The sequence below is a fragment of the Nerophis ophidion genome, linkage group LG11, assembly GCF_033978795.1.
Source record: "Nerophis ophidion isolate RoL-2023_Sa linkage group LG11, RoL_Noph_v1.0, whole genome shotgun sequence".
In the NCBI taxonomy this organism is placed as follows: domain Eukaryota; kingdom Metazoa; phylum Chordata; class Actinopteri; order Syngnathiformes; family Syngnathidae; genus Nerophis; species Nerophis ophidion.
Genome location: NC_084621.1, coordinates 19,240,511 through 19,250,330, shown reverse-complemented (window position 1 = coordinate 19,250,330; position 9,820 = coordinate 19,240,511). Strand labels below are relative to the sequence as shown.

Genomic DNA, 9,820 nt, shown 5'->3' with positions numbered 1-9,820 from the left:
TCTTGAAGGCACCATAATAATCCCCTCAATTCCCCCAAAAATGGATAAAATGGCTGGCAGCTCTTCCTGAGGGTGTTTCAGTGTTCAAACTTCACCTTTATCAACCAAAATGCGTCCATTCTCCCTTTTCTGTCTACACACTGTGTCTGCTTGTAAGTACTCAGTGTGCGCGCGCTGCCAAACATGCTCCTCTGTTCGTAAAACCAGCAATGTCATGACGTGACGATGACAGTGGGGACCGGTACCTTTTAGAGGCGGTATAGTACCGAATATGATTCATTAGTATCGCGGTACTATAGTAGTACCGGTATACCGTACAACCCGAGGAGGTAGTCCTGAATCGGATCCTTTCAAACGGGACTTGGGTCCAAACAACAATGCGACACCTTTGCCACGTTTCTGCCATCTTTGGTGAAGTGGACACGACATCACAAAGTCATCATACCAGCAGATTTTTAAGTATTCATTTTAATTTTCCAAACACATTTTAATACTGATGAGGTGGCGACTTGTCCAGGGTGTACCCTGCCTTCCGCCCGATTGTAGCTGGGATAGGCGCCAGCGCCCCCCGCGACCCCGAAAGGGAATAAGCGGTAGAAAATGGATGGGATGGATGGATTTTAATACCGTATATAATCATTAGGGGTGCCCAAAAAGATTAAAATTGCATATTTTTTTAAAAATTCCAGTTATAGATCAATTATGCATGTTTAGAAAATGGGTGTGTGTGTGAGTATATATACATAAATATATATATATGTGTATATATATATATATATATATATATATATATATATATATATATATATATATATATATATACACACACACATATATGTATGTGTGGGGAAATATCACAAGACTACTTCATCTCTACAGAACTGTTTCATGAGGGGTTCCCTCAATCGTCAGGAGATTTTAATGTAAGTATTCACATACAATGGTTTATATAGGGCACAGAACGGGTATGTACAGGCAGGCGGAGGGGCGTGGTGATTGCCTCATGTGTTACCTAGGAGGTGTTTCCGTCTGTGACGGCATGCTGATATGATTTCACTGCGCGTGTTGAGGGATGACAGGTCTTCGACCAAGCAACCCCCCCCGTACCAGAAAGCACTTGATGAAAGCGGATACAACTTCACCCTCACCTACGAACCCACACCAGGAAACCAACCAAAAAAGAGCAGAAAACGAAACAACATAATCTGGTACAACCCCCCATACAGCAAAAACGTCTCAACTAATATTGGCCAAAAGTTCCTCATTCTGATCGACAAACACTTCCCCAAAGGCAACACCCTAAGAAAAGTATTCAACAAGAACAACATTAAATTGAGCTAAAGCTGTATGAATAACATACAACAAATATTTTCAAATCACAATAAAGCAATTGCAAAAGGACTGCCTCCGAAACCAATGCCTGCAGGAAACCTGATTGCCCTCTCAGCGGGGGGAGCTTACAGACATCAGTCGTTTACCAGGCAAAGGTAACACGCAAGGACATTAATACATCCGACAAGTACGTAGGATTAACCGAAGGAGAGTTTAAAGTCAGATGGAATAATCACAAGGCCTCCTTTAGAAACCAGACCTTGCGGAATTCTACAGAACTCAGCAAGCACATTTGGAACCTCAAAGACAATAATGTTGAATATTCAATAACATGGCAAATTCTTGCATCCAGCACACCTTACAACAGTGGTAATAAAAGATGCAACTTATGCTTAAAAGAGAAACTGTTTATTATATATCACCCAGACCTGTCATCCCTCAACAAGCGCAGTGAAATCCTATCAGCATGCCGTCACAAACAGATACACCTCCTTGGTAACACATGAGCCAATCACCACGCCCCTACGCCTGCCTGTACCTACCCACTCTGTGCCCTATATAAACCATTGTATGTGAATGCTTCCATTAAAATCTCCTGATGATTGAGGGAACCCCTCATGAAACAGTTCTGTAGAGATGAAGTAGTCTTGTGATTTTTCCCCACACATACAGTACATATTGCGCTCTACCACGGTATTGAGCACTATTCTCTGGATAATCCAATTAAGACATATATATATATATATATATATATATATATATATATATATATTTTTTTTTTACACCTAGTTTACACACTGACTTTTTTTTTAACATTGTATTAAATAGTATGAATTTTTACACACTGAATTTTATTACTGATTATCCATTTTTACCTGCTGATTTTTTACATTTAATTTTTCTACACTTAATTTATGTACTTTGCATTTTTTTACACTCTAAATTTTTACCTGCTAATTCTTTTACATTCAATTTTAATACACTGAATTTTTCTACATTTAATTTTTATACACCAAGGTTTTTTGTTTTTTTTACACGCAACATTTTTTTACACTAAATTTTTACCCGCTTTTTTTAACACTTAATTTACATAGCATTAATTTTTACAGTTATTTTTTTGTACTAATTATTTTACACAGAATTTGTACACAACATTTTTACACACGGAAATATTTCAGCGGCTTTTTTACACTGACCTTTTACACACTGAATTTTTTTTTATACTTAATTTATACACGCCTACTTTTTTTTTACACTTAGTTTTCATTTTACATGCAAAAAAATTTTTACACTTAATTTACACAGTGATTTTTTTTTTTACACAGATTATTTTACAAAGCATTTTTACACACTGAAATCTTTCAGTGGATTGTATTACACCTTTTTTTTTCTACAATTCATTTATATATCTTGAAATTTTACACACTGATATTTTACTGACTGACATTTTCACATCAAATTTTAATAACCTGAATTTTGACACTGAATTTGTACACTAAATGATGCAAAATTGTGTTTTGACGAACTGGATTTTCGAACAAGGGAATAAGCGGTAGGAAATGGATGGAAATGGATGGATTTTCGAACACGCATGACATCGTCGCCATCATTTGATGCAGAACATTCCAATGCAGAAAATCTCTTTTCTGAAGTCAGCCATTAAAATGGACATTTGTGTGAGAGTGTGGGGGGTGTGTGCCTCCTCCTCTTCCTCGACGTTCCAACATCATGGTGGCCATAATCACGTCAACTCTTACCTCCGACGCTGGCGTGGGACGCTTTCTGCTCGCCTTCTGCCTCCGCGCGTGGAAGAACCTCCCGCCGCTCAGGCACGCGTGGCGGCGACGGACGCCCGGCGCTCTGGCAAAAACATCCTGCTGAAGAGGCCGCGGGAGAGATGGGACGACGGAGCCGAGGCAATTGTGGCGATAAACTGGCGAGGAGGGCGCCGCTTGCGTTGACGGATGGGAGAGGAGCGCTCCGTGAGGGCGAGAGAGGGAGAGAGAGAGGAGGGGGGGTTAGGATGGAGGAGACACCCCTCGGGGACGCTTCATTGTTGTCCTCCGTATCCCAGCATGCATCGGGTCACGTGACCAGTTGCACAATAAACCGGATTGGAACCGGATTACGTTGATTTTGTTGGGGGGGGTTAAAAAAAAAAAGACCCTGGCCGTGTTGGAATGTGTCGGGGGACGACGCACACGCACCTTCCCCTGCAGGCAGAGGATGCTGGGGTGGGGGAGAAAGGCGGCGAGGAGGAAGAATTTCCCAGGCAGTGATGCTGAGAGATGGATGGAGCGTGAATAGAAGGGGTGGTGGTGGGGGGGTCGCGTGCGAGGATTTTTTTTTTGGGCAAACACGGTTTTTGAGCGGAGGCTGAACAAGAGCGGCGACCAAAGAGGAGGCGGACTTTCTGTGGCACTGACAGAGTGGGGGGAGGGTGAGGGGCAGGGAGATAATGCAAGCCCACTGACTCATTTAGTGTGTGTGTGTGGAAAGGAAGGAAAAGTAGCTTCCATGTGAGGAGGTGTGAACAAGTGATGACATAAATCATGGTCCCAATAACATTGATGTAGCGACCAACTGTAGTTACTGACAGAGGTTTTATGAAGCGTTCCTGAGCCCATGTGGTGATATCCTTTACACGCTGATGTCGGTTTTTGATGCAGTACCGCCTGAGGGATCAAGGGTCTGTAATATCATCGCTTACGTGCAGTGATTTCTCTAGATTCTCTGAAGTTTTTGATGATTTTACGGACCGTAGATGGTAAAATCCCTAAATTTCTTGCAATAGCTCGTTGAGAAATGTTGTTCAAAAACTGTTCCACAATTTTCTTACAAATTGGTGACCTTCCCCCCATCCTTGTTTGTGAATTACTTAGCATTTCATGGAAGCTGCTTTTATACCCAATCATGGCACCCACCTGTTCCCAATTAGCCTGCACACCTGTGGGATGTTCCATATAAGTGTTTGATGAGCATTTATCAACTTTATTAGTATTTATTGCCACCTTTCCCAACTTCTTTGTCACGTGTTGCTGGCATCAAATTCTAAAGTTTATGATTATTTGCAAAAAATAAAATGTTTATCGGTTTTAACTTTTAATATGTTGTGTTTGTAGCATATTCAACTGAATATGAGTTGAAAATTATTTGCAAATCATTGTATTCTGTTTATATTTACATCTAACACAATTTCCCAACTTATATGGATACGGGGCTTGTAATAGAGAGCCAAATCCTAGACACCGTGAACATTGCTCCAAAGTCGGGATTTTTTCGTGATTGACGAGAGTAAACATTGACAGGTGCAAAGGCAGCTATATGTGATAAAAGAAGGTGGTGGCTAAAGAAGGACTTCCCTATTCATCCCCGGAAAAAACAGGCAGGTGAACGGCTGATTTTACCACTTCCGGTGCTGACGTAAGACAAGCCATATGTGACCATAGGATGAACACATACACTACGGTACGGTCTTGAGACATCAACTAGGCAAAGTAGCTTCCATATGGCGAGGTGTGAACAAGTTAGGACCGAAATCATGGTCCCAATACGGAAAACCTTTGCATCTAATAGAGAGCCAAATACTAGAGTCCGTGAACATTGCTCCAAAGTCAGGATTTTTTTGTTGATTGACGAGAGTAAACATTGACAGGTGCACAGGCAGCAATATGTGATAAAACAAGATGGCAGCTAAAGAAGGACTTACCTATTCACCCCCCCAAAAAACGGCAGGGGAACGGCTGATTTTACCACTTCCGGTGATGACGTAAGACAAGCCATATGTGACCATAGGATGAACACATACACTATGGTACGGTCTTGAGACCTGAACAAGGAAAAGTAGCTTCCATATGGGGAGGTGTGAACAAGTTAGGGCCGAAATCATGGTCCCAATACGGAAAACCATTGCATTTAATAGATACATAAATACTAGAGTCCGTGAACATTGCTCCAAAGTCAGGATTTTTTCGTGATTGACGAGAGTAAACATTGACAGGTGCAAAGGCAACAATATGTGATAAAACAAGATGGCGGCTAATGAAGGACTTCCCTATCCATCCCCGAAAAAAACCCGGCAGGTGAACGGCGGATTTTACCACTTCCTGTGCTGACGTAAAACAACACATATGTGACCATAGGATGAACACATACACTACAGTACGGTCTTGAGACCTGAACAAGGAAAAGTAGCTTCCATATGGGGAGGTGTGAACAAGTTAGGACCGAAATCATGGTCCCAATACGGAAAACCTTTGCATCTAATAGAGAGCCAAATACTAGAGTCCGTGAACATTGCTCCAAAGTCAGGATTTTTTTGTTGATTGACGAGAGTAAACATTGACAGGTGCACAGGCAGCAATATGTGATAAAACAAGATGGCAGCTAAAGAAGGACTTACCTATTCACCCCCCCAAAAAACGGCAGGGGAACGGCTGATTTTACCACTTCCGGTGATGACGTAAGACAAGCCATATGTGACCATAGGATGAACACATACACTATGGTACGGTCTTGAGACCTGAACAAGGAAAAGTAGCTTCCATATGGGGAGGTGTGAACAAGTTAGGGCCGAAATCATGGTCCCAATACGGAAAACCATTGCATTTAATAGATACATAAATACTAGAGTCCGTGAACATTGCTCCAAAGTCAGGATTTTTTCGTGATTGACGAGAGTAAACATTGACAGGTGCAAAGGCAACAATATGTGATAAAACAAGATGGCGGCTAATGAAGGACTTCCCTATCCATCCCCGAAAAAAACCCGGCAGGTGAACGGCGGATTTTACCACTTCCTGTGCTGACGTAAAACAACACATATGTGACCATAGGATGAACACATACACTACAGTACGGTCTTGAGACCTGAACAAGGAAAAGTAGCTTCCATATGGGGAGGTGTGAACAAGTTAGGACCGAAATCATGGTCCCAATACGGAAAACCATTGCATCTAATAGACAGCCAAATACTAGAGTCCGTGAACATTGCTCCAAAGTCAGGATTTTTTTGTTGATTGACGACAGTAAACATTGACAGGTGCACAGGCAGCAATATGTGATAAAACAAGATGGCAGCTAAAGAAGGACTTCCCTATTCATCCCTGAAAAAAATCCCGGCAGATGAACGGCTGATTTTACCACTTTCGGTACTGACTTAAGAAAAGCCATATGTGACCCGAATTATTGATCTATTTTATGTTCCAATCAAACATTCCACTTGAAATATTTTGGGGGGGATCAAATATTACACATTTTGAGTTTTTGCCATAAAAAGTTTTTTCTTTGTTAAAAAGAGCTTAAAATAGTTTTTGCAATTAAAACTTTGTCAACGGGTAAATCTGAAAGTTATTTATAGATATTTTAGCATTAAAATATAAAGTAAACAAGATATTTGACTTGTTTGTAAGACTTTAATGACTGAGATCCATTTGGATCCCTGACACCTTTAGTGTCATTTTTTAAACTATCCTTGTTAAAAAAATATATGATAAAAAATAAAAGCATTGTTCTTCTGAATTATTGATCTATTGATGTTCCGATTACTTCACATCAAACATTCCACTTAAAATATTTGTTTGGGGGTAAAATATTTCACATTTTGAGTTTTTGCCCTAAAAAAGTTTTTTCTTTGTCGAAAAGAGCTTAAAATATTTTTTTGAAATTAAAACTTTGTCAACAGGTAGATCTGAAGTATATTAATAGATATTTTAGCATTAAAAAATAAAGTAAACAAGATATTTGACTTGTTTGTAAGACTTTAATGACTGAGACCCATTTGGATCCCTGACACCTTTAGTGTCATTTTTTAAACTATCCTTGTTAAAAAAAAATATATGATAAAAAATAAAAGCATTGTTCTTCTGAATTATTGATCTATTTGATGTTCCGATTACTTCACATCAAACATTCCATTTTAAATATTTGTTTGGGGGTAAAATATTTCACATTTTAAGTTTTTGCCCTAAAAAAGTTTTTTCTTTGTCGAAAAGAGCTTAAAAAATTTTTGGGGAAATTAAAACTTTATGTCAACGGGTAGATCTGAAGTTTATTTATAGATATTTTAGCATTAAAAAATAAAGTAAACAAGATATTTGACTTGTTTGCAAGACTTTAATGACTGAGACCCATTTGGATCCCTGACACCTTTAGTATCATTTTTTAAACTATCCTTGTTAAAAAAATATATAATAAAAATTAAAAGCATTGTTCTTCTGAATTATTGATCTATTTGATGTTCCGATTACTTCACATCAAACATTCCATTTTAAATATTTGTTTGGGGGTAAAATATTTCAAATTTTAAGTTTTTGCCCTAAAAAAGTTTTTTCTTTGTCGAAAAGAGCTTAAAATATTTTTTTGAAATTAAAACTTTGTCAACAGGTAGATCTGAAGTTTATTTATAGATATTTTAGCATTAAAAAATAAAGTAAACAAGATATTTGACTTGTTTGTAAGACTTTAATGACTGAGACCCATTTGGATCCCTGACACCTTTAATGTCATTTTTTAAACTATCCTTGTTAAAAAAAATATATAATAAAAATTAAAAGCATTGTTCTTCTGAATTATTGATCTATTGATGTTCCGATTACTTCACATCAAACATTCCATTTTAAATATTTGTTTGGGGGTAAAATATTTCACATTTTAAGTTTTTGCCCTAAAAAAGTTTTTTCTTTGTCGAAAAGAGCTTAAAATATTTTTTTGAAATTAAAACTTTATGTCAACGGGTAGATCTGAAGTTTATTTATAGATATTTTAGCATTAAAAAATAAAGTAAACAAGATATTTGACTTGTTTGTAAGACTTTAATGACTGAGACCCATTTGGATCCCTGATACCTTTAGTGTCATTTTTTAAACTATCCTTGTTAAAAAAAATATATATAAAAAAAATTAAAAGCATTGTTCTTCTGAATTATTGATCTATTTGATGTTCCAATTACTTCACATCAAACATTTCACTTTAAATATTTGTTTGGGGGTAAAATATTTCACATTTTGAGTTTTTGCCCTAAAAAAGTTTTTTCTTTGTCGAAAAGAGCTTAAAATATTTTTTTGAAATTAAACCTTTATGTCAACGAGTAGATCTGAAGTTTATTTATAGATATTTTAGCATTAAAAAATAAAGTAAACAAGATATTTGACTTGTTTGTAAGACTTTAATGACTTAGACCCATTTGGATCCCTGACACCTTTAGTGTCATTTTTTAAACAATACTTGTTAAAAAAAAATTAAAAAAATAAATTAAAAGCATTGTTCTTCTGAATTATTGATCTATTTGATGTTCCAATTACTTCACATCAAACATTTCACTTTAAATATTTGTTTGGGGGTAAAATATTTCACATTTTGAGTTTTTGCCCTAAAAAAGTTTTTTCTTAGTCGAAAAGAGCTTAAATATTTTTTTGATATTAAAACTTTATGTCAACGGGTAGATCTGAAGTTTATTTATAGATATTTTAGCATTAAAAAATAAAGTAAACAAGATATTTGACTTGTTTGTAAGACTTTAATGACTGAGACCCATTTGGATCCCTGACACCTTTAGTGTCATTTTTTAAACTATCCTTGTTAAAAAAAATATATAATAAAAATTAAAAGCATTGTTCTTCTGAATTATTGATCTATTGATGTTCCGATTACTTCACATCAAACATTCCATTTTAAATATTTGTTTGGGGGTAAAATATTTCACATTTTAAGTTTTTGCCCTAAAAAAGTTTTTTCTTTGTCGAAAAGAGCTTAAAATATTTTTTTGAAATTAAAACTTTATGTCAACGGTTAGATCTGAAGTTTATTTATATATATTTTAGCATTAAAAAATAAAGTAAACAAGATATTTGACTTGTTTGTAAGACTTTAATGACTGAGACCCATTTGGATCCCTGATACCTTTAGTGTCATTTTTTAAACTATCCTTGTTAAAAAAAATATATATAAAAAAAATTAAAAGCATTGTTCTTCTGAATTATTGATCTATTTGATGTTCCAATTACTTCACATCAATGCTTCCACTCTAAATATTTATTTGGGGGTAAAATATTTCACATTTTGAGTTTTTGCCCTAAAAAAGTTTTTTCTTTGTCGGAAAGAGCTTAAAATATTTTTTTGAAATTAAAACTTTATGTCAACGGGTAGATCTGAAGTTTATTTATAGATATTTTAGCATTAAAAAATAAAGTAAACAAGATATTTGACTTGTTTGTAAGACTTTAATGACTGAGACCCATTTGGATCCCTGACACCTTTAGTGTCATTTTTTAAACTATCCTTGTTAAAAAAAAAAATATATTGAAAAAATTAAAAGCATTGTTCTTCTGAATTATTGATCTATTTGATGTTCCAATTACTTCACATCAAACATTTCACTTTAAAATATTTGTTTGGGGGTAAAATATTTCACATTTTGAGTTTTTGCCCTAAAAAAGTTTTTTCTTAGTCGAAAAAAGCTTAAAATATTTTTGGGAAATTAAAACTTTAT

The 9,820-nt window shown here is 36.1% G+C and overlaps 1 protein-coding gene across 1 annotated transcript in view; it reads right to left on the bottom strand.

Annotated features, from left to right (window-relative positions):
- Window positions 1-3,229, bottom strand: part of ttyh1 (tweety family member 1) — a 49,724-nt gene extending 46,495 nt beyond the window's left edge. Inside the window, exon 1 of the mRNA XM_061915285.1 lies at window positions 3,090-3,229. The gene's annotated coding sequence lies outside the window, so the exon portion shown is untranslated. The remainder of the gene's footprint in view (window positions 1-3,089) is intronic.
- Between the last annotated feature and the right edge of the window lie 6,591 nt (window positions 3,230-9,820).